Below are 26,346 nucleotides of genomic sequence, written 5' to 3'. Positions count from 1 at the left end.
TATATAAAATAAAGTAGTATTCAATAATCTATTAGAATATAGTAGTACACAATAAAACTAACACTCAAAACACCAGCAAATAATAAACAGAAATTCACTCTTTACAATTACAACAAATAATTACTAAAATATGATCAATAAAAATAACAACCAGTCACAATCTTCTTCTTCTTTCTCTTCTTCTTTCTCTTCTTCTTCTTCTTCCTCTCCTCCTCCTCCTCCTCTTTGGCAATCACTCATAGCCAAGTAAGATCGTCTTCCATGAACACGGTCTTAACAGTGAGTCAGTGACTGTGGAGGCCAATTCTGGATCCACACGTCCTTCCACAGTGGGGACATAGGTTTCCAGGCAGGAGTTGATCAAGGTGAGGGTTTACCAAATGTGCTTTCCTCTTAGCATGTTTCTCCCTTTTGTCCTGAGTTTGAATGTCTTCAAACCCCTTGACCCCTTTGGTAAAGGCTTTTCTCCAATTGAAGTGCTCGCAGGCCAGTGTTTCCCAGTTGTCGGTGTTTATCCTGCGTTGTTGTTTTTTTAGATTTGCCCTGAGAGAGTCTTTAAACCTCTTTTGTCAACCACCAGCATTATGCTTTCCATTTTTAAGTTTGGAATAGAGTAGTTGCTTTGGAAGGCGATAATCAGGCATCCGCACAACATGACCAGTCCAATGAAGTTGATGTTGAAGAATCATTGCTTTCACACTGGTGATCCTTGCTTCTTCCAGTACAGTGGCCTTAGTTCACCTGTCTTTCCAAATGATATGTAAAAATTTTTTGGACACACCATTGATGGAATCTTTCAACTCCTTGAGAAAGTCGCCATGTAGAATATAACACCATAAATACAAAACCATGTAAAAGGATCATATTAACAAACAAAGACACACAATTTATAAAACAACTTCTTCTTCCTCCTTCCTCCTCCTCCTCCTCCTCCTCTTTCTGTGATGGGGCTGCTGCTGGTCTGCCTAAGCCCGGCAAAAGGAAATCAGACCTTTATAATAGTGTTTTTCACACTGTGTCACATGACTGAGTTGAATGGGCTTAGGATCCAGCCTAAGTCCCACTTCTCTGTTTCTACCCCTGCCATGTCCCTGGAATGCTCCTTTTGGGGGATTTACGATGCCTCAACACCCCAAGGGCATGCTTTGCGGGGAACTGGCTTCAGGCACCAGGCCCACTGGCAGAACAAATACGTGTTGCAAAGATGTCTGTAAACATGACATAAATGCTGGCAACACTAACCCCATCATGCGGGAATCCCTAGCAGACGACCTCAGTGCCTGAGACAGGCAGTCAGGTTGTATTTCTACAGTAGTGACCAGAGGAGGAAGGACTGCTGGGAGGAGAGGCTGAACCTGAGGAATCCCAGCCTGCACAGGAGTCCCCGCCTCCAGGGCCGGCTGAGCCGGGGCAGGGGCTTGAATCTGAAGGGCCCTCACCTGTGCAGGAGCAGACACCAGCTGAATCCGCTCTGGCTCCGGAGGTGATCGAGGACCCATTGCCTGCAGGTGCTCCTCTCCCAGCCCCGTCAGGGGAAGGTGAGGTTGCCTCTGGGTCCAGTAACCCTCCACCCTCTCCTGAGCTGCAGAGGTTCAGGGCAGAGAGGCGGAGGGAACTAAGTTCTCTCAGGAGGAGTGCTCGCCTCCAGGCCAGGAGAGGCGAGGCACCTGTGGACCGGGGCCGCCCTATGCCTCGGAGGAGATAAAGGCCAGCCCGCCCAGTCCCAGGTTGCGGGAGCAACATCGTTGGTAACCTGTTCCTGCCGGCACCGTGACCACGCCCGACTCCTCGCTTTGGACCTTGCTTCGCCCCTGACAGACAGCCTCCTTACCCTCGACCTAGGATCGGACTTAGACCACGCTGCATGGTAACACCCCCCCCCCCAGACCAGCACACCTGGCTTTCTAACATGGAGGCTACTGCCAGTAACTGAGAGGGGCAAGGCGGCAGGGAGGTTGGTGTTGTCACTGTGGGATTAGGATGGCATCCGGCACATTTCTGCTGCGCCACTGCGCTCCTGTGCCTAGCTCTCTTTAGCTCTCTCTTAGCTTAGTCTCAGCAGAGTTCCACAGCGGGAGAAACTGTTGCCGTGTGTGGGTAATAAATCAGACTGTACGCAGGCTTCTTGCTTATCTCCAACAGTCTTTAATCGTGTAGAATAACATCATAAATTAGCCCGGTGAAAGAGCAGACATCATCTCGCCTCTCGGTCAAAACCGAAAGAGAACTCACACACAGAGAAACACTCCCGTATGTGAAACATAGCCACGCCTCAGAATGTGAGACGTCACTCAGAACTGTTTAACCCTGTAAGTTCTGATTCTCCTCACATCACACCACACTGATTGCTCCTCCACCTTACATTTACCATTCTCCCCCTTGGTTACCGACAGCACCTTGGGAAGCCAGGTAGACAATAGCACCCCACCCCACCGACCACTACGGTTGAAACCTCTCCAGCCTTCTCTATGTGCAGAGTCAGCTTGAGGAGGGAGTGCTCTGTGTTTTATTTTTTATACATAATTTTTATTAGTTTTTTAACATACCATTTTCAACAGTAATTAAACATACTTTTACATCTTATTCATTTTTTTTGACTTCCATCAGTCCTGTCTGAAAATTTTCCAAGCTAATCTCTTAGTATGCATTTCTTATTTTTCCCTATTACATTTCAAACTCATAACCAATATCTCCTTTTCTACTTTGTAACACTTTGCATATTTCTCCTTACAAAACTTCTTGTAGTCCTACTAGCATAATTTGTTGATTACAGTTGCTCTTCAAATAATTCATATACTTCTTCCAATCTTCTGTAAATCTCTGGTCCTGCAGGTTTCGAATCTTTCCTGTCATTTTGTCCAATTCTGCATAGTCCATTAATTTCATCTTCCATTCTTCTTTCATCAGAATTTCTTCTTGCTTCTATTTCTGGGCTAACAATACTCTTGCCACTGTTGCATATAAGAATAGTTTGACATCTTGTCTATTAAGGTCTTGGCCTATAATACCAAGTAAAAAGGCTTCTGTTTTTTTCATCTCATTATATATCATTTCCCAGAAGTTCTTTACTTTCTTACATTCCCACCAGATGTGATAAAATGTTCCTTCTTTTTCTTTACATTTCCAACATTTATTATTTGTCTTATACATTTTAGCTAATTTCACTGGTGTAATATACCATCTATACATCATTTTCATCACATTCTCTTTCAAAGCATTACAGGCTGTAAATTTTATCCTTTGAGTGCTCTGTGTTTTAAACAAACTTTACACAAAATGAGATGTGCATTTTTCCTCCCCAATTAAATTTCACCATTCTTTTGAACATTCTTTTAAATCCCATTGAATCCCTCCAGAGATGGTTCCTTGTGCTGAAGCTTTGAATTTTCCTTTAGGCAAAACTTTTAGGCCTACTGTGGTGCTGTCATTTCTGTTGCACTCCAGCTTTTGCTCAAGAGTTGGCTGTTGGCATGCTGTTTCCATAGGATCTCACGTTTGCACCAGGCAGAGCATCCCGTGGAAAAGTTTGTTTGGCGACGAACGTCAGGAAGCGGTTTTATCGTGAGCTGTCTCAAAATATTGTGCTGAAAATCACTGAGAGTAACACATGCAAACTCCAGATGGCAGATTCAGATCAGTGGCTAAGTGGAGCAATTGCTGAAGGAAGTCTTTGAAACGAAGAGTTGCTGTGTGTTGAGAAAGACACAGATGTTCCAAGAAAACAGTCATTACCTTGATCTTATATTAGTTCCACTTGATTTGCTACCCTCTACCTCCACAACCAGACCAGAAAAAGGTACCAAAAGGCTAAGAGAGTAGTATAGACTGTTGCCATGTGACCAGGCAAAGCAGAGGTTGCCTGGCACTTCTATGACATAGCAGATTTCTGTGTTGGCATGGAATTGTACTAAGTGACTTTTGAGGACTTTTCCAGCTCTGTGATTCTAGCTCAGGGGTCAGCAAACTTTTCCCACAGGGTGCTGGTCCACTGTCCCTCGGACCCTGTGGGGGGCCAGACTATATTTTTTGGGGGAAATCCCCCTGACTCTCCCTTCCCTTCTCCACAGCACTGGATGAGCCCCGGTGGCTGCTTACCTATGCCTTATGAGCGGCAGGGTCTGGCGGTGGCAGTGGCCGAGGGATGATGAGTGCATAGCTGTCAACTTACAGCTTTGAAAATAAGGTACCAGCAGCCAAAATAAGGAATTTTCCAAGCACAGGTATGTTCAACTTCTGAGCCCCTCCAAGCTAAAGGCAGAAACCCCAGCCAGCAGCCAAATGAAGCCTCAAGCTGTGGTTCCCACAGCGCAGCAACCCGGCAAAGGGGATGCAGCGAGGAAAACCACCGTCACCTCTCCACTGGGAAGCGCTGAGCAAAGCCGAGCCCCCAGGCAACGCGGCCGATTTGATCGGCACAAGGCATGGCGCAACCCGAACGATCAGAATCCCCATGCTGATCCATGCGGTGATTCCCGGACCATCTGTGGGCTGGATCCAGAAGGCAATTGCCTTACCTTGCTGACCCATGTTCTAGCTCATGATCAATTTAGTCCATTTAGTGATAATGTAGAGATTTCTGTTACTCAAAAATTTCTGTACTTACTGTAACATCAGTCTCTCTCTCTCTCTCTCTCTCTCTCTCTCTCTCTCTCTCTCTCTCTCATTAAAGATTTCTTTGTTTACAAAAGTATGTGAAATGTCTCTTTTTTCAAGTTACATTTTCTACCGATCAGTTTCATTTGTTGAGTCGTTAGGGTTATATTGGGAAGAAAAGGGGGAAAGAGGTGGAGGGGGGAATGGTGAGTGGGGTGGGGTCCAGTGGCAGTGCTTCTATTCTACTTAGTGTACGTGTGGAGTTTTGTGTCAGTGTCACTTCTGTGGCTTCTCTTTACTATTTGCTTGTATTCCTTTGGTGGTGAGAGAGGTTAGGGTTGGCTAGAACTGGCCCTACTAAATATCATCCACGTAATAATGCCCACTCACAACACAAAGAGCTCATAACCCACCTACTCTCAGCAGCCAGAAGCATCATAGCCAGGCACTGGAGAGACCTGTCAGGAGTAAGCATGGACCAATGTTATCTAAAGGTATGGGAAACAGCCTTATTAGAAAAACTAACCAACAAACTTGAAATATACTCGGAGTCTAGAGTGGATTTCATGCTCTTTATTCAGCTCATAGTGGTGAGGAGGAATGGAAGTTCCCCCACAATATCTGCTTTATATACATTATTTACACAATGGGCTGCATGTGATTGGCTAATTCCGGGATTCTCCTGTAGGCCAATCAGGTTGTGGATTCACTTCCACCTGGAGCTGGATTGGGTGGCTCCTGCGGACCAATCATACTGCTGCATTGTTCTAGGACCAATCAGACTGCTGCATTCGGAATCCTATTGTTCTAGGACCAATCAGATTGCTGCATTTTGGCTCCTATTCAACTCAGTACATAACAAAACTGAAACTGACATGGGGACAAATAGAAGAAGATGTCTTCATCCTGATATGGTTCCCCTTTATCACATACACAGCCCAACAAGACAGCAACAAAAATCCGCCGACAGCATTCAAATCAATCTGGCTAACCTGACCAGTATCTATTTTTTAAACAACAACAACACATTTATAAACCACCCTTCATCATAAGATCTCAAGGCAGTTCACATAATAAAATAAAAAGATAAAAAGTAAACAAAACGGCAAAACAATTACACACCCCATAAAGTTATGCAAGTTTATGGTGTGGCTGCTTTTGGAGTTTTGTGTCACATTCTGGTTGCTCTATCTCAAGAAGACCACCTTCCTTCTGAGGAAAGGCAGCCACAAATGAGACTTCTTTTTAGCTTGGAGAAAAGGTAACTGAAGGAGAGGCAAGATAAGAGTTTTGCAAAATTATGCAAAGGTCTGGGGAAAGTGGATAGAGAGGTGTTTTCCCTCTCTCTCATAATGCCAGAACTCAGGTTCATCCATTGTAACTGATTGACAGTAGATTAAGGAGAGACAAAGTGAAATACTTCTATGTGCAATGCATAATGAATTTATGGAACTTGCTGCTGCTGCTGCAACACACGGGGCTGGCTGCTAACCAATTCGTGGAGCTTATGGCTGCTAGTCCTGATTTATTTATTTTATTAAAAAAATATATATACACTGCTTAATATAAAAATAGGGTTGCCATATTTCAAAAAGTAAAAACCAGGAAACCACTGAAATTGATGAGGTGTTTTTGGTTTTTTTTACAAAAATGCAAAAAATAATAATAATCATGATTTTGCGATTGACTCCTAAGATCCAGGACAAAGTGCCACCTTTCCGAAATCCACCCCCACCCCCCGGACATCAATTTTGCCTTTGGAATCCCAGTAACATCAAGGAAAAAACAGACTTATGGCAGCCCTGAATTATAATATAAAAAGTAACTGTAGCCCAGCAATATTAGCTGACTATCATCATCCCTGACAACTGAGGGCATCTGAAGGCACTATACAAACTACCTCTTCTTTAAGCAGCTTACATTCCCCCCACCATTTTAATATAAATTAATATAAGGATACAATGGCATTCAGATAAAACGTCTTTAAGAGACATATAAAAACAGATTAGACCTACCAACCACAAGCTGAGTATTGCAAAACAACAACTCACCAACCCAACTACATAGAGCTGCTCCGCTTAATAGGAGCAGAGCAGTGCGCTAAACCATCTTCCAGTGGTGTTGAGTGGTACAATGAGGAGCCATTGGGGAAGCATGCATGCTTTTGCAGGCATAAACCAGTGATATATTTAGGTCAGTGCAGGCAGTCCTGCCTCCCCCCTCCCTCGCAGGGTACCAAGTCGTGGGGGTGCAAAATTGAGAAGAGCCATAATTGAGAAGATCCACTGGGGCATGTCAAATTTTGGCCTCACATAGGGCGCCATATTACAAAAAATTACCAAAGTCTGCCCCTGCATAAACCGGGTGTTCAGCTAGAGCCTGCTGTAGACCGTGGGGCTGACGCTTTTCTGGTGAGGCCAAAGGTGAAAAAGTAGACAGAGTGATAAATATTAAGTTCTCCCTTTGTACTGTAAATTACTTCCTACAGACGTCTCCTCCAGGAAAGCAAGAACCATTGTAAGATACATTCAAGGACACATTCCGGTCAGGTAGAAATACTTAAAGAAGGTTGCAAGGTAGGGCCGGTGAGGTGGGCAGCTTTGGGAGATGGGGTGTGGCTGGGGAGGCAGTATGGTGTCCTGAGGACTAGCCAGAGGAGCCTGGCCCCCAGACCTGAGGTTTCTCCACCTCTGCTGCAGGCAGGTTGGTGTGAAGTGCCTGAAACGTCTCAAACAACCACAAAAGTCCACAATGCTTGCCGATAGGAAGATTCAAAGGATGCCAGAATGTTAGGAAATATTAGGGCCACAATATTCAACTCCAATTCCAGTTTTATTGAATTCCACGAGCAAGTTTGCTCTTGTTATTAGTTGAATGGTGGCTGGTAAGCTCAGCTGCTACAAATACAAGTTTCAGCCTGTGAAGGTGTTTTCCTCGGTACTCACCTCATAGTGGTGTACTGAGAATGAAGACCATCTGGTCATGTGCCAGAGATCTTACAAATGCCATTGACAAATACGTCTTTCATAATGAATTCGTTCTTGAGGTAATTCAAGTTTTGTTTCACATTCGCCCACTTCTTAGGGCCACCAAGGGCCTGCAGTCGATGGGGAAGCCTGAAACCAACATTTATATTTCATAGGACAGACAGTGGGAATTTAATCTTGCTTTTACAGGGACTTTGAAACACAGCAAATTCCTTCTTCTGCATCTGTTGTTGGCCACATCTAAGATGTATCCAGAGTCCACAGTGACTATCTCAGTTCCTTTCATCTGGAAGATAAACCTAGAGGAAGAGACAATGGAGGATTTCTGAGTCAGAGTTTCTTGTGCCCTTGTCATATATTTTGCATAAGATATTTCAGGTTACCATATATTTCAGGGATTTGTGGTTATGTAGTGTGCAGTGAGACAGAATTGTTGTTGTTATGCAACAGGCTTACAAAGAAATGCAAACGTAAGAGTCCAGAGAGAAGCAACAGGAAGGTTATTTTAGTGACATTTATTTTATTCATCACAATGTGACAAACGATGTCACCAAATGGAGGTTTTCAGGTCACTAAGCTTATGGGCTTTTATTCTAAATGCACTTGCTGTGGCAATCATTGCCACAACACACTCAATTTGTGCTGTTTATTATTTACTAGCTAAAGGCATCTTGTGTGCCTTTTGGCTGGGCAGGAGAAGGGATGGGGGCCTTGGGCAATCACACCTTGTATATCACTGAAGTTCAAGGAAAGTTTAAGCTTGAACTGTTTTATTGGTTTTGTACTTTTTATGATTTTGGTATGTGTTGTGGTGATACATATTTATTTATGTGAATAGCTAACTGTAGATGTCCCTTGACAGGAGGCTCTTGTAGAATGAAACAATTATCTCATGAAATTCATTTCTCTGGAGAGGACAATTGAATTGAAATGACATTAAAGTAGGCTGAGAATTCTGAATTAGTACACAGCGTTCATTCTTTGCAGACATCTTTCCTTTTATTACACATCCATTCAGGCTCTTCTATTTTTCTGTGCACAAAAAATGGATGGGCGCTTTCGACTTTCGACTTTTATTTTCCCAAGCAGATTTAAAGTGATGGCCCTCCATATGTGAAATTCAAATGTGGTTGAAGCATGACAGTTTAGGAAGCATGGAATCAGTTTTATGTTGCCAATTCAAAGTCTGTTCCAAAGCATTATGCCCCCTCTCAGGAAAGTACAGTGCAACAAACATATTGCAAATTGCTTTCTTTTGCAAATGAGGACCTACTGAATTCAGGGGAGTTTCTCAATGGATCATTGTTAACAGTTGAAATAAGGAGGCTCAAGAAGGCAATGTCGAATAGTCCAAAATATAAATGTAAGTATGGCCATTATGGTAAATGTTATATTATCCACTCTGAGGCTCACACATCACCACTTCCTCTGACTCCAGTGTGCTCTCCCCACGGGCACTGAAGCAGTGTACACATGCTGATAGCCACAGTCTATATCTATCTTGTAATTTCTTGAGGAAAAACTCCCGTTGGATGTGTTTTCCCTTAAATCAGCATTCGTCCAAAGCATAAGCCACATTCACTTCACAGTTAAACTTAGGTGTGTATGTTTGAGACAGCCATTGTGCATGGGCAGATAACAACTTCATGGATAGGAGTTCGGGGAGCTTGCAAGCACTGTTCTGCCCCCTCTCTGTTGTGTACAGTAATCTGCAAATGTGATTTGAAAAGCAGAGGAAAAGGGGACAAATACATACCTGGAGCCCATTTCTTAGGGATGGGTGGTACAGTCTGAGAAGTTTATGGACAGATGCTTAAACCTTACAAAATCATATCGGGGAATTAGGGGTCTCAACCCTATGTTAGATTGTAGCCTTGCTGGATTCCTACTGTCTATGTAACTGAACATCATTCAAATAATTGTCTCTGATTTAATTATATTGAAGCCAAAGAGACCATTTGGAATATGTGGTCTGAAGATTCAGTTTTAAGAGATCAACACTTTTATTGAGATAACATTTGATGATTACCAATATTCCCTGGACTAAAATATTCAAAGCGTTTAGACTGCTGAGAGGTTTCAGCAATCTAATTGTGCCAAGGACTACAGTCAAGGTAATAATTATTGTTGTGTGAAAATAATCTAGACTAGAAAAAGTTCAAAAATATGAGAAATCTGTAAAGCTGTGGGCTCAAGAAACACGGTATTCAGTTCCAGCAGACGGTTGTTTTTGTCTGATAATAAAGGAGAAAAGGCTGGAAATAGCTATTGATAACAGAAGCATAAAACACACAGAGATCCCCCTCCCTGAAATATACCAAACCATAGAAATGGAACTGAGGGTTGTATCCAGTCCTAATGACCAATAGATATTATTGAACTCAAGGCAATCATTTTTATTAACTGCAGTGAGTCTACTAGTACTAGGATCCAACCCTGAATTTTAAATCACCTTGTTAAATTTGAGGTGAGATAGTATTTGAATTTGAGTGAAAGGGGTGCCTTACAGAATATCACTCAGAATTTTGTATCAAAGTGGCCTACAACTCTAAAAGCTGCCAGAGGGAACTGTAGATGAGTTGGCGAAGGCCAAGAATAAGTAGCATTTTGGTTAAAAAGACTGTTGTATGTGACCTTAAATCACATCATGGTTAGTGATTAGGAAGATGTAAATGAAGCTCTGTGACAGCAACAGGAGAGGGGCATTGTTCCTCTGCAATATTAAGAGCAGGATTAGGGAACTTTTCTCCTTCACTTCTCATAGGCCAAATTTGACAGGTGGGTGGCCTCTGTGTAAGGAGCAAAGAGATTGCAAATAGCCCTGCAAATGAAGCTAGTCTTGGTGGAGCTTTGCATCGGAACAGCTCCTTCCAGCTCTGTATTTTCACAGACTTTTTTTATGGATAAAGGTCCGTATTGTTAAAGCTATGGTTTTCCCAGTAGTGATGTATGGAAGTGAGAGCTGGACCATAAAGAAGGCTGATCGCCATAGAATTGATGCTTTTGAATTATGGTGCTGGAGGAGACTCTTGAGAGTCCCATGGACTGCAAGAAGATCAAACCTATCCATTCTGAAGGAAATCAGCCTTGAGTGCTCACTGGAAGTACAGATCCTGAAGCTGAGGCTCCAATACTTTGGCCACCTCATGAGAAGAGAAGACTCCCTGGAAAAGACCCTGATGTTGGGAAAGATGGAGGGAACAAGGAGAAGGGGATGACAGAGGACGAGATGGTTGGACAGTGTTCTCGAAGCTACCAGCATGAGTTTGACCAAACTGCGGGAGGCAGTGGAAGACAGGAGTGCCTGGCATGCTCTGGTCCATGGGGTCACAAAGAGTCGGACACGACTAAACGACTAAACAACAACTGCATATTCAAGTTCTCCCTGTAAGTCAAATGCACACAGCAATAGCACAATATCAATTGTGTTCAGTGATCTGCATTATGCCTTGGGACAGATCTTTACTGCTACCCAGTGCATGCACAAGTGGAATCTAGTTACAAAATGAGTGGGGAATGGCTTTTCCCTCTCAGAGCATCCTCCTTTTTGGAGCTGTGAATTAATTTCCTTTCACATTAGATTGCCATGTATATTGGAGGACTTCTGTGTTCCCCTATGGAATATGCCTGCATTCTCTTTCACCATCTGGCTTTTCTTTCCTCTAGAGGTATATCTGACAAGTGTGCCTGTGTTTTGTGGAATACCAAAATATATGTTTTGTAAATCCCAACAGGGGCCTGGAATTTGGGATGATTTAAATGTTATAGACCTGACATGAAGCTTCACAAAAGCCCCTCGCTGTAATGGGGCTCCATGCTTCAGACATAATATTATAATGCTTTTTTACTTTACAGTCAAGTACAAGCTCTGAAGGTACTTCTTTTGAACTCATTAAAGGCAGAAGAAACTCTTCAGCCAAATACTAACTTCAGGGCCAGCCTACAACTAGGATTAATTTAGAATTATAGTTTGTTCCTATGTTACATTTAACAGCCAGCATTTAGCTGGTGTTCAATTTAAAATGATACAAGGACTCCAGATTGCACTGTCTGCTGATCAAAGAAGCTCGCCTATCCACAGGTATGCCAGAAATTCATGTGCTACAAATTAATAGCATACATTTATAGGGGTGATTGTTCCATTTACATCTTGAAATGCGGAAGCAGAACTATTTGTGGGAAAGTTCTGCTGCAGCTGCACATTTGCAGTTTGGAGAAGTTTTTATATTATTAGATCTGACATACTGTAGACATTGCAAATCTTCCTGTCTGAGGTATTACTATGCATTTATTACATTTTCAATCCAGTCCTGATTCCATAGACGCTGCAACCTTTGAATCCCGTGCTGCCAGGAGACACACGAGTTCATAGTCTGAATTCCTAATACAGAACATAAGAGCCCTTCCAGATCAGACCAACGAGAGGTCCATAAGCAGGACAGAAGCACAATGGTTCTCTATCACTCACACATGATCTCCTGAAGCTGGTATATTCAGCGACATGCAGTCTTTGATAATGGAGGCAATACATACTAGTCCTCATGACTGCTAACCACTGATAGCCTTATCCTCTGTGATATGCCACCAGTGTAGGTGTCCATCACTACATACTGGGGCAGTGAGTTCCATTGTTTAACTATCTGCTGAGTGAAGAACTTCTTATCTGTCTGCCCTGAATCTCCCAAATCAGTATCCAACTCCCAGTGGGGAGGAGCTATACCAATGGCCTGCTAGCCGTGGTGGGTGTGTCCAACCTAGAAGTTCGAAAGCATGCCAGTGCATGTAGATAAATAGGTACCACTGTGGTGGGAAGGTAAACGGCATTTCCGCGTGCTCTGGTTTCCATCACGGTGTCCCGTTGTGCCAGAAGCGATTTCGTCATGCTGGCCACATAACCCGGAAAGCTGTATGTGGACAAACGCCAGCTCCCTCAGCCTGAAAGTGAGATGAGCGCCGCAACCCCATTGTCACCTTTGACTGGACTTAACCGTCCAGGGGTCCTTTATCTTTTACCTTACACTTGGAATACTGCATACAGTTCGAATCTCTGCATCTCGAAAAGAATACTGTAAAAACAATTTTTTCCAAAGTGGGAAATACCGCCCCCTTGGGGGTGGTGGAACAATCTGGGGGTGGGGCCTCAGGTGCAATGGGGGCCATTGAATAAAAATAAGGGGGCGATGGGAGCATAAAGAGAAGGAAATTTTTAAAAACTGTTCATGCATGTTTCACCTATTGTGTAATGATGCTTACTGCGACAACACGCCCCCCCCCCCTAGACCTGGCATTTGGGATTGGGGTGGCTTCTGTCAATTCCTGCTGTTCCGATTAAAACCGGACACTTAAGGGGTCTGCTTAACCCCCCTTAACCTCTCCCCCCAGCAAATCATCACACTACCTTGAAAACCGCTGTTGGAACGTAGTTTTTTTCCACCAAAGTATTTTATGGCATGGTGTGTTGCTCCCAGAGAGAGAAGGCCGCTCAAATCCCACCAGGCACTGGTGAGCCCCCGCCATGCCTTAAAGTGGTGCTTTGGATCTCAGCCATTGTTCACCACAAAAGCACTGCAAGAAAACATGGGTAGCTCCCGGTACAGATGTGTCCTTAATCAAGCAAAGTACCAAGCAGTTAAGTACCTAATATGTATACTCAATTATTCATTTTAGTATATGCAGTGTATTAAATCAGGCCTATTTTTCATCACGGTGGTCCCCTGACAATATTTAGCAGACAGTAATGGAAACATCGTCAGAAACTAGCACATAATTGTTCCCTGACTGGGACTACTGTTCCAAAATCAGATAACTTGATTTTGATTTGGGCTGCCATTCGATGCACACTTTACTTAGAAGCAGTGCGCTTTTTTTTCTAGGGGGACGCAGAGGTACGCATACCCCTAAACATTTTGTGAATCTAAGTTTGGCCTTATTGAGGGAGTAGGAAAATGAGAGTACCCCTAAACATCTTTTTTTAACTTTTAATAAAAGCACTGCTCAGAAGGAAGTTCCATTGAAGTCCTCATGGCGTCCTTTGAGTAAACATGCACAGAGTTGCAGTATGTTTTTTGTTAGTTCTTTTTAAGAAAGACAAACCTACAACAAAAATGTTGCTGTTGTCATCATTAATTAGTTGCTACTGTATTAGGGTTCAGTCCAGCTTGTTCCTTGCTAGAGCAGCTTCAGAGCTCTTTTTGTTCCCAAGAGCACAGCCTGAATCTTTTTTTTTTTTTTTTTGCTTTGCCTTGTCTTACCCCTTGGTTGGGCCTTGCCTTGCTGCACTACAGAGTAGAACTGTTGACACAGATGCTGTACTTTTTGCAAATCCCTGATAAGTAACACCTGGCAGGGAGAGGCTTCTGTTTGAAACCCGAGGGAACAGCGAGTGGTACTGTGGTCTAAACCACTGAACCTCTTGGGCTTGCCGATCAGAAGGTCAGTGGTTCGAATCCCCGTGACAGGGTGAGCTCCTGTTGCTCTGTCCCAGCTCCTGCCAACCTAGCAGTTTGAAAGCATGCCAGTGCAAGTAGATGAATAGGTATCACTGCAGCGGGAAGGTAAATGACATTTCCGTGCGCTCTGGTTTCCGTCATGGTCTTCCGTTGCACCAGAAGCGGTGTAGTTATGCTGGCCACATGACCTGGAAAGCTGTCTGTGGACAAACACCGGCTCCCTTGGTCTGAAAGCGAGATGAGCACCGCAACCCCATAGTCACCTTTGACTGGACTTAACCGTCCAGGGGTCCTTTACCTTTTACCTTATTCAATATAGAAAATACTGAGGTAGATAAATCAATGAACTGAGTGGGCACGATAGCTTCATGAGATAGGGAACTCCTAATTCAAAAGCATATTTTTCAAGAAACAGTTTGTCCCTCTCTTCTTGCTTTTGGTAAAAAACACAAATAAGTGCAACAAACAGTAAAGGGTTGTGTGTTAAGGGAGAATAACACCGCACTATTCATTAATAGCTTAGTTCCAGAGGAGTAGCAGTATTGGCATGTGTAGCAAAGCCAGTGAGAAAACATACACAGTCCAGCAGTAGTCCTACTCCAAGTGTTAAATTAGTATAATAAAAAAGATAATATCACATAAGAGTCCTGCATACTACTCAACCATCCTGATTTAAGTGGGACATACTGAAATTACAGAAGGCATCTCAGCTTCTGATTGGATCCCAGAATGTCCCGTTTTTTGGTTCGACACTCTGGTGTGAGTCTGCTGGCTCTGGTGGGAGCTTGGGATCAAAAATGGATCTTGCTGATTTGGATTACCCAGATATTGGAGGGTATAGTCCTGCTGGATCAAGCCAGCGAATGGCCTAATTCATCCAGCATCCTTTGTTACGGAAAAGCTGCAATGCGGGAGCGAGCTGCAGGTGGCTGGAAAGCAAAACAGGATGTGAATGTTTGGGACTGTACCGGGGAAACAAAGGGGCAGTCTTTTCACTGTACTGAGCACCGGATGTTAGCTCAGAGTGTCATCTGACCTGTACTGGAAGTACAGGGGTGGAGTTTTTTTCCTCTGCTGTTGGTGTCTGGAGAGAGCAGATGTGTTTCTCTGTACTGCTGGAAAGACAGAAATAAAGCTATGTAAATACATTTCTGTCTGTCTCTTTCCCCTCCCTGGGGGAGGCAGGGAAGAGTGGTGTGTTCTCCTCGCGCATGAGGAGGATCGCCGATAGTGACCTAGCCTGTATCTTGCCGGGAACGCAGACAGGGAGGTCAACAAGGAGTTCAAGCCGGGTGCCTGGAGAGTGGCCAGTTCCTCTGATAAGGCTTGAATCCCGACATCCTTTTCTTGCAGTGGCCGACAAGGTGCCTCTGCAAGTAGGGCCTGAGTGCAAAATCTCCCTCTCCTCCACTTTTGCTGTATTAAAACACTGGATCTTGCATTCATTTGTGTTGTTCAGAGAAATGCAACATGTTTACCGTTACCTATTGTGTTGCCTTACTTTTGGTTGGCCCCATATGTAAAAACCATCCCACCTAACCACCGAAGTTTTATAGCCATCTCTCCTGGAAGAGATTGACATGGATGCCAGTCCATTGAGTTATTCCTGTTGTAGACTCAACAGAAACAAGTGTCGGGGGAAGGTACTTAACAGTAAAACATTTCCATCCCATTGATTTTGTCCTATTGCTGTTTAACTCTCCTGTTGAATCTCTGTGGGATTTAAAAGGGCTTCAATTTGGCTACATCATGCTCTTCACCATTAATTAGTGTACGGCTTTAATTTTCATCAAAATTCTCAGTTTTAATGCGAACAAAGAGCAGCAGGGTTTTTTCCCCACTGTTAAAAAACTACATTCCTTTATTTTGGCGAGGGCTGAAGAGTGTAGATACATTTAATTCAACTGAATTAGTATGATGGATTTTGTATTTCTTTGCCAATATTTCTTGTCTTTATCAGTGGTGGCTCACATCCCTTGCTAATCCATCATTTCGGTCTCTTGTGAATTATTTTCTCTGCATTATCTGAGCCCTAACCATATGAAGCAAACCAATGAAATTATTATTAGGCATGAAAATATCTAAAGAGAGAAACCAGAGGGCTTTGCCAGTCTTTGTGCAATTCAGTATAAGATGTTATTTTATTAGAAGTCTCCCTGAAACCAAAGAACCAGACATTTGCCTGCAATAAATTTACTCAGGGTCAGTTTATACTATCAGCAGAATCAAGTAATAAAGAAAGCACTCTGCAGACAGAGCAGTTTGTGAAGTGAACACACTGTCCACTATGGAATAGGATGGAGTGCCCAGAGGCTGGGGATGCAGGGAAGAGGGAAGATCAGCTTGCTGTTTCCTTGCTACATTGGGAGGCTACAGTAGTGGTTGGGGTGCAAGTCCCAACCAGGGGCATACGAAGGGGGGGCAGAGGGGGTGGTCTGCCCCGGGCACCACTTGACGGGGTGACAAGATGGCCCGCTGCCCCCCAGCTGTAGAGCAGCCAAGGCCACATGCACAGTTAGTATGGGTGACGCTTGCGTGGCGTCTGTACGCGCTGCCGCTCTCACGTGCCATCCGTATGGGTGTCCGTACGGCTACCTCTCACACAGTGTCTGTACGGGCTGCTTCTTGTACAGTGACTGTACGGGCTGCCATGCATGCACAGTTCATATGGTCTGCCGTGCGAGCGCAGTCTGTACAGGCTGCCGCTTGCATGCGCTATCCATATGGGCGTCCGTACAGGCTGCCCCTCGCACGGAGACTGTATGGGCCACCACGCGTGTACAGTCCATACGGATGTTGCGTGTGCGCCGCTAGGTTGTTCGCCCTGCTCCTTGGCATCCTGCCCCGGGTGCCGGAGAGGGTTCCTCCGCCACTGCTCCCAATGCCATGCAAGTGCAGAATTGCAGGATGAGGGCTTTTTGCAGTGCAGCTTGTTGATGTCACCAAGTCAATACCCATTCAGCGCAGACCCTCCAAGTATCGCTATTTTCCAGGGACAGTCCCAAATTTACAGAAGCCGTTTGTCAGGAGTCAAGGTTCCCAGCTTGATAACACAGTAAGCGTAGGTAATTAAAAAGGAGGATTTATTGGGAAAAGGAACAGATAGCTCTGGATGGCTCTGACAAAGCCTCTGGCATCATTACTCAGGATGCCCCTTCTGAAGACTTCTTCAAGATATTCTTCTACAGAATATATTGAACTGTCATCCCTTGCGTCTCTTGTTTTGCTTCCTATCTAGCAGCCTTCCCATTCTCCTACTCTTCAGACTTATTGGATTAGCTCCAGCCCCTTCCTATTCTGACATACTTCTGTGTGCTTTTTTGCTCCTGTTTGAGCATCCTGTGAGCTTTGGCTGTGTTCTAGCCTGCTCTCAGCTACTGCCTTATCATCCTGCCCATCAAGGTCAGAAAGAGCCGAAATCTGCAGCTGTCAGCTCCCCCCTGCCTAACGACTAAGCCTCTCTGTTCCTGGCTGCTTCCTGCAGTTGGCTGAAAACCTTCACTGGGAGCTGGCTCATTCCTAACACCTGGTTTCTGATGTGATCCTGGAATGTCTCACTTTTCCTTAGGATGCCCCTATTTTCATCAGAGATATGATGGAGGGTATGGTAGGATTTCCCTATTTTATGCAGAGAAATTTTGGAGGGTGTCAGAGACAAGACGCAGCTGACAGAGGCTGAGAAACGCTGAGAGGCAAGGAGAAGAGATTAGGCTGGAATGCGGAATGGGGGAGGAGCAGCCAAGCTGCAGTAGAAACCTGATCTCTGAGAACAAAGAGCAGGAAGGGGGGAGTCCAAGGGGCAAAACACAAACTGTCAGTTCAAGCTCAGGCTCAGACTCAGGGACACCGGAAATAGCCTCTCCAAAAACGCATAGGCTTGAAAGAGTTTGTGAGAGGTGGGGAAGTGAAAGAAAGCAAAAGTGAGGGCTTTATTGCTGGAGGAGGAAGAGGCGGAGCTCAGACTTGGCAACAGCAGACGGGGAAGATGCTGAGTGAGTGAGCTCTGAAATGATTTGCATGTTTGAGCAATAAATCTCAGATAATCTCAGAGTTGTCTCGCGTCTGTGGGAGAGACCCAAGCCATTACAGAGGGTATGGTAGGGCATCCCTATTTTCATCAGAGAAATGATGGAGGGGACATCTCTATTTTCATCAGAGAAACATTGGAGAGTATGGTAGGACATCCCTATTTTCATCGGAGAAATGTTGGAGGGTATGGTAAAAGGTTAAGGGTAAAGGGACCCCTGACCATTAGGTCCAGTCGCAGACGACTCTGGGGTTGCGGCGCTCATCTTGCTTTACTGGCTGAGGGAGCTGGCGTACAGGTAGGATGTCCCTATTTTCATTGGAGAAATGCTGGAGGGGACATCTGTATTTTCATCGGAGAAATGTTGGTGGTTATGGTGGGATGTCCATATGGAGGTATGCAGCTAAACACTTGCACCTCCACCCAAACCACGGCAGCCTCTCTCTGCTTCTACGCAGTGTTGGCTTGTATTTTCCTTAGGGAACCACCTCAGTGGCTGGCACTGCCTGACCTGTACCTCTTCAGAGTCTGAATGCTCCCCCAACTAAAGGGCTACCTGCACATAGCATGCGAGGGAGAAGACTAGGCCAACCCTTCTCCCTGACATTCCAGTTCCATATGAGCAGGGTAGTGTTTAGGAAGAGCATTGAGACATGTGATCCCTTGCTTTCAGTCTATTGTGGTATGTGATCCAGGAGAAATTTCATCACTTCATTCTGTTGAATGTATAAACTGGTCCTCAGTTTCACAGGGAGAAGGAAGATTGAGCTCTAAATAATCAATAACTGCATCCCTGTGAAGGCATGAAGAATAATTTAATTATACAGTTTGGGGGGGGGAGTGTGACCTGCCATTTATGCAACAGCTGAGCTCTGTTTTCCAAGTTATGCAAACAGTTTCTGGTAAAATCTTGGGGGACTTATTATTTGGTGAGTAAATTGAGGGAACAGCTGGCTATAATTGCTAAGACGTATGGTCCAAACACAATTAAAGGTATGTTATTTTGCAGTTCCACACAACAAACACACAGCTTCTTTGGATAGTCCATATCCTGGATGAAAGGGGATAATTCTTTATTTACAGAGGGACACATAGTAGTTTTGCCCTGGGAAATTATTTTCAAACTAACATTTGTGTTCCTGGTTTGCATTAGTGGCAATGGAGGTAGTGAGATATTGGAAGGGATATATGAAATAATAGCAATTATTGGTAAAACTTAAGGGATTCCTCTCAGAGGACTATGCGTCTGCCACCCAGTTAAGGCATATCACTGTGGAGCCAGTCTTTGATGTCACAATGCTGTAATTCCAATAGATAATACCAAGGAATGGTTCCTTAGCAGAACCAGAAGAATTGCTGCCCACATTATGGGAGTTATAGGAGACATTGGACTGGCTCTGTATTAAAGAATCTCATTTTATGGCAAGTTGTTAAAGAGTTCCTTAAATGGAGTGTCAGCATTTTGCAGCCTAGTGCCTTTCAGCTGTTTGGGGCCGCAACTCTCATTAACCCCTGACAAGGGGACATGGTGTCTGGGGTTTCTGGGCATTGTAAGTAGAAAGCATGTGGAGACTACCAGGTTGGGAAAAATTGCCTTATGCCCTCTGAGTCAGGAAAGAGCCTTAGCTTGTTTACGAGCACAATTCAAAGTGTTGGTGCTGACCTTTAAAGCCCTAAACGGCCTCAGTCCAGTATATCCGAAGGAGTGTCTCCACCCCCAGCGTTCTACCCGGACACTGAGGTCCAGCGCCGAAAGCCTTCTGGCGGTTCCCTCACTGCGAGAAGCCAAGTTACAGGGAACCAGGCAGAGGGCCTTCTCGGTAGTGGCGCCCTCCCTGTGGAACGCCCTCCCACCAGATGTCAAAGAGAACAACAACTACCAGACTTTTAGAAGACATCTGAAGGCAGCCCTGTTTAGGGAAGCTTTTAATGTTTGATGCATTACTGTATTTTAATATTTTGTTGGAAGCTGCCCAGAGTGACTGGGGAAGCCCAGCCAGATGGGCGGGGTATAAATAAATTATTATTATTATTATTATTATTATTATTATTATTATTATTATTATTATTATTAGCTTAATAACAGAGCACATGCCTTTGTATGTGAGAGGACCCAAGTTAATTTCATGGCATTTCTCTTCTGTAGTTTCCCAGCCTTTCACTAAGCCAGAGATGTGCTGTGTGATGAGCTTAGGGTCCAATTCTGATGAAAGAAGGACACAATTTCGTATGACATGATCTATCACATGGGCTGGATCCGGCCCAATCACCTTCTCAATCCGGCCCACGGACAGTCCAGGAATAAGTGTGTTTTTACATGAGTAGAATGTGTCCTTTTATTTAAAATGCATTTCTGGGTTATTTGTGGGGCATAGGAATTCCTTCATTCCCCCCCCCACAAAAAATATATATAGTCCAGTCCCCCACAAGGTCTGAGGGACAGTGGACTGACCCGCTGCTGAAAAAATTTGCTGACCCATGATCTATCAGCTCAATCACATACAGTGCCTTTGCTTTTTTTAAAAAAGGAGGGGAGTACTCAATATGAGCCCAAATCATTTTGGTAACATTTCTGGGCCCTAAAGCACATCTTGGAGAACTTGCATAGTGCTGGTATCTATTTTTTCATAATTACTATTTCACATATTTCACGTCTTCCCTGCCTTTACAGTGGTACCTCGGGTTAAGTACTTAATTCGTTCCGGAGGTCCGTTCTTAACCTGAAGCACCACTTTAGCTAATGGGGCCTCCCGCTGCTGCTGCGCCGCTGGAGCACGATTTCTGTTCTCATCCTGAAGTAAAGTTCTTAACCCGAGATAGTATTTCTGGGTTAGTGGAGTCTGTAACCTGAAGCGTATGTAACCTGAAGCATCTGTAACCCGAGGTATCACTGTATTTCAGTATTTGCAGTATTTGCCTTTGTTATAGAGTACAGTGGTGCCTCGCAAGACGAACGCCTCGCAAAACGAAAAACTCGCAAGACGAAAGAGTTTTCCGTTTTTGAGTCGTTCCGCAAGACAAATTTCCCTATGGGCTTGCTTCGCAAGAAGAAAGCCCATAGGGAAATCTCCGGGGACCTCTTTTAAAATGCTGGCGGTCGGGAGCAAAGACTTTCGCCCACCACCGGCCTTCAGAAGAGGTCCTGGACCTCTTCTGAAGGCCGGCGGCGGGCAAAGGTCTTTGCTCCCCCCCACCTGCCTTCCCAGGTCGCTGCCGACCCTGAGCATTTTAAAAGCCCCCGGGGCAGCGGAGACTTTGCTGCCGCCCGCCAGCATTTTAAAATCGCCCCGGGACAGCGGAGGCTTCGCTGCCGCCCGCTAGCATTTTAAAATCGCCCCGGGACAGCGGAGGCTTCGCTGCCGCCCGCCAGCATTTTAAAATCGCCCCGGGACAGCGGGGACTTTTAAAATGCTGGCGGTCAGCAGCAAAGCCCTCCTGTCCCCGGAGCTTGCGGGGTGGGAGGTGGGGAGAAGGGCTTTTCTTCCCACCGCCAGCCTTCAGAACAGCCTTCTGAAGGCTGGCGGTGGGAAGAAAAGCCCTTGTCCCCACCCCCCAGCCTTCAGAAGAGGTCGGGGGACAGATTGTCCCCGGACCTGGTCTGAAGGCGGTTTCCATAGGAATGCATTGATTGATTTTCAATGCATTCCTATGGGAAACTGTGCTTCGCAAGACGAAAAACTCGCAAGAAGAAAAAACTTGCGGAATGAATTAATTTCGTCTTGCGAGGCACCACTGTACATAGATGCATAACAATCAAATAAGTAAAGGAATGACAAACCTTGTTTAGATTCAGAGTAAGCTTTTCAATTATTGTTCTTACCTTTGAAGGAGAACCAACAGACATACGCTACTTGTGTCCTCATTTCAAGATCATGCTGAAGACTGAAAGATTGCATAGCTTAAAAAGACTCTGTTTTTCTCAATAGAGCACATAGGGAAAGGCTATGGAAAGAGAAAAATGATCATGGAAATGTAAAAGCGACAACACAGAGCAGTTACAAAACAGAGTAACAGGGCAAAGAGCTCTAATGTAAAAGGAAGAGAATTTTAAAGCAGCTATTTCAGGGATGAATGGAATTTCATAGCAAGTACGCTGGTTGGTACCAAGCCACAAAAAGTGCTGGAGATAACTGCTAGCATCAACAGCTTTTACAAAGATTAGGGCCAAAACAAGATGTGGTAATGGAGGTGTATAAAACAGATGACTATTTGAAAGAAAATCAAATTGCAATGGAGTGCCCTGGGCTCCTTTCATAGGAAGAGTGAGATGTAAACTGAAAAAAATATTAAGTCTTGTGTCACTACTAAATAGCAATAAATTTAATAACAATTATTATTATTATTATTATTATTATTATTATTATTATTATTATTATTATTTAGAAACATCTATGGAGCATAGCTCTATCAGTGGTTATAATAAGCCACAATACTGTAGCTAAAGGGAGTGTCTATGTTTATAGGCATCAAATACCAGATGCTGGAATCAAGCCTTCATGCATTGATTGTAAGCTTCCCAGAGGATCTGGCTGGCATCTGGTAGAAGCAGAATGCTGGAGAAGATGGGTCTTTTATCTGATCTAACAGCCAACTTATTTATTTATGTTTATTATTAGATTTGTACCCCACCAGGGGCAGCCCATCTCATTTTGCCACTGGGGACAAATCAGGGATGTTCCCCGCTTCTTCTGCTACCTCCAAAATCCCCCCCAACTCTGCAAGGCATTCCCCCCATGCACCAGAATGCCCCCTTCTTGCTATGATTGCAGCAGCTGAACAAAATAACACAACACAATGGCCAATAACAATGTCACTAAACACTATTTATAGACTAATACAAATGATCAGAAATTGCAAGCAAAGTCTCTAAATTTTCTTCACTGGCTGCGGTAGAAGTTTGATATATACATAACCTGTCACCAGATATCGCCGGAATGACCGCTCCCCATATTAAATGGGGGCGCCCTTTGTGTGGTCCCGCGCAGCCCCCTGGACCCTATGCGGCACCATTAGCACAGGCTCGGCTTTGCCTTCCCCAGGTGGGATGCCTGGAGGTCTCTGCCTACCTCAGCCAGTTGCCCAATCCCGCCTGGGGAGGCGTTGCCAAGGTGATCAGGCCAGGTAGGGGGAGGGACCACCCTGCCTACACAATAGGGAGGGGATCGTACCTGGGAATCATCAGTTGGCTCCAGAGCTTCTCCCACCCTCAGTTAAGACTTACCTTTTCTCCACAGGTACTCAGGCGCTGCTATGTCAGGGTCACTGTTGAAGGGCTGGAAAGGAATTTTCCTGCATTGGCAGGTTTGCCTTTCCTGTAGCAAAACATCACAACTTTGGCGGTATCAGGCTTTGGGCAGAATCCTTTAGTCTATCTTCCCTAAATGGGGTTGGGCGTGTAGAGGTGACCCACGCCCCCCTTCTCTTTGCGGCGGTGATAGGTTCCTCGTTAAAGGGGTTCTTTTGAGGGGTTCTTTGGCAGTACGCCTAGAGGTTGTCATTGCTCTCCCCTGCGATGGCGGCGTAATGGCGGCGGGCTCTATCTGCTTGAACATATGTTCTCCAGAGACAGCCCATCCTTCCCCACACTCTGGATAACTCTGATGTTCCCCAGATCCCTGGCGGGGAACTAGGAGGGATAAACGCCCAATGCCTGAGTCAAGGTCTACCCACATCTGAAACATAATAAAGTTGTGGCCAATTTTAATCCCATAGCACGTTGTCTTGAGTTGTTATTCCACACGGGGGCTGCCCAGGGATTGGGGGACTCCGCCTGTCCACGCAACAGGGTTTCTGGATAACCAATCTGTTTCGTTCAATGCTTCATCAGCCAATCTTGCTCAATTCTTCAGCAGCAGCAGCAGTGATGGGGCAGGTGGAACCTATTGTGCTTCCATTGCCTGAGGCAGATCCTTCACCCCACCTCATCAATGGGCCAGCTCAGCACCCTACCATTCTTCCAATGAACTCAAAATGGCATATATGGTTCTTTCCCCCACAACCCCATTTTATGCAGTAAGGTAGGTAGGTTAAGCTGGGAGTCAGTGACTAGTCCGACTTCACCCTGTGAGCATGGTGGGGGGACTTGAACCCTGATCTCCCAGGTCCTAGCTCAGCACTCTAACCCAGCCTTTCTCAACCTGTGGGTCCCCAGATGTTGCTGAACTACAACTCCCAACACCCCTAGCTAGCAAGGCCAGAGCTCAGGGATATATGGGACACGGGTGGTGCTGTGGGTTAAACCACAGAGCCTAGGACATGCCGATCAGAAGGTCGCGGTTCGAATCCCTGCAATGGGGTGAGCTCCCATTGTCCGGTCCCTGCTCTTGCCAACCTAGCAGTAGATAAATAGGTACCGCTCTAGCTGGAAGGTAAACGGCATTTCCGTGCACTGCTCTGGTTCAGGAGAAGCGGCTTAATCATGCTGGCCACATGACCCAGAAGTGGTATGCTGGCTCCCTCGGCCAATAAAGCGAGATGAACGGCGCAACCCCAGAGTCGGTCACGACTGGACCTAATGGTCAGGGGTCCCTTTACCTTTACCTTTATATATATAAAACAAACCTACATACCTATTAGGTCCATAAATTACCATATAGCGTATATTCAACACAATAAACAGCAACAATTTGTTGTTGACAAAGGACAGCTGGACGTATAAAGGGCCCCATTAGCTTCAGTAGCTTAGGGCCTCGTCAAACCTAAATCCAGCCCTGCCCACAAAGAGCCATGGCCATTCCATGTAGGATTGTTGACTTTTGCCCTTCATTTGGCAGACCACCATACTGTTCCACAAACTGCATTTGAAATCTCTCTCATTATCAAATGTCTCAGTATTACAGTATTGCAGGATTAGGACTAGCTCCTCTCTGAGATACACAAATTCAGTGTCCCACTGGGCATGCTGGATTTTTGATTTTTTTATTTATGATTTTCAATTTTATACATTTCAATAATTTTACAAGGATTTTAACATTACAAAACTCCACTTCCTTCCCCCCTCTTTCTGCAGTTCCTTAAAATTATTTTTTATATTTGCATATTCCAAATTAACTTAAATTACACATTTATTCATCTACTTTAAATATATACTCTTATAAAACTGCGGGTTATTACAATAATCCTGCCAATGTTCTTATCTGTTTACAGTTTGTTTGTAAATATTCAATAAACCATTTCCATTCTTTTTTTAAAAAGTTACCTTGATTTTTTACTCTTCCGGTAAGTTTCACCATTTCTGCATATTCCATAAGCTTTTGTATCCATTCTTCCTTTGCTGGACTTCTGCTTCTTTCCATTTTGGGGCCGGTAACATTCTTGCTGTTGTAATCACATACATAAATAAGTTTCTTCACATTTTAGGTAGTTCTGTCCCTATAATTCCAAAAAGAAAAGTTTATGTTTTTTGTTTTTTAATAAAGGTTATTTTAAACATCCTTTTCTTTTCATTATATATCATTTCCCAGTAAGCTTTAACCTTACTACAAGACCACCACATATGACAATTGGGCATGTTGGACTAGCCACATGGTTCTTTGGATAACTTGCCTGGATACCAGTCCTCTCAACCAATGCCAAGGGAGAGACTAGAAGTCTCAGAAAAGAGTTTTGTGACATGCTAAAGACTCATACATTATGTCATAAGCTTTTGTGAGCTGGCATCCATGTGTGCAGGTGAATAAAGCAGTCTCAAGGGTATTCATTTGTATTTATTTATAAAATCATTTGTACATAATTTAGCATGTATTTATGCATGCACATACACAAGAGGGGAAACTAGACGTGTTAGCTAGATTAAAAAATTGCTTTAGCATAGAAATATCCTATGTTGTTCAGAAAGTCACACGTGGAAAATTTCATAGCAATGAGAACACATCCTTTATTTACTTATTTGGCATTCTAAAGAACAAAAGCTTGGGAATCAACTGTACTGAGAGAAGCTAGTTGTTTCGAGTCATTTTTTTACCTTCTTTTGCACTCTAGGTTGTGTTTCCATTTTTCTCAGCTAAACAGCATATAAATTTCAGTATAATTGAGTAGATTAAAAACCAACAGCCTGATTCTAGCTGGCTTTATTTGTCACAGTTGAAATAGTAGCTTGGGATGTAGTGACTGAAGTGGGAAAATAATGTTCCCTCTTACCAAATGACTTATTAACTAAAGGAGAACAGAAGGGCTTAGCAAAGGGATGCAGCTAGCCTGTCCCTGTCTCCCAAGCCTTATGGGTGACCAAGCAGTTCACCTGAAGTTCATGATTATTCCTTGGTAGTCCCATTCATACTAGTCTCACACT

The 26,346-nt window shown here is 44.3% G+C and overlaps 1 long non-coding RNA gene across 1 annotated transcript; it reads right to left on the bottom strand.

Annotated features, from left to right (window-relative positions):
• Positions 1–7,406: 7,406 nt before the first annotated feature.
• Positions 7,407–25,550, bottom strand: LOC309538956. The gene is made up of 3 exons (XR_014222546.1): positions 25,255–25,550; positions 21,877–21,998; positions 7,407–7,879 (listed from the first exon to the last, which is right to left on the bottom strand). It is a non-coding gene; the product is annotated as an uncharacterized lncRNA (long non-coding RNA).
• Positions 25,551–26,346: the final 796 nt, after the last annotated feature.

The sequence above is a fragment of the Podarcis vaucheri genome (assembly GCF_965113315.1).
Source record: "Podarcis vaucheri genome assembly, chromosome: 8".
Taxonomy (NCBI): domain Eukaryota; kingdom Metazoa; phylum Chordata; class Lepidosauria; order Squamata; family Lacertidae; genus Podarcis; species Podarcis vaucheri.
The sequence above is the reverse complement of the archived record's forward strand: the minus strand, read 5'-3'. Positions and strand labels throughout refer to the sequence as shown.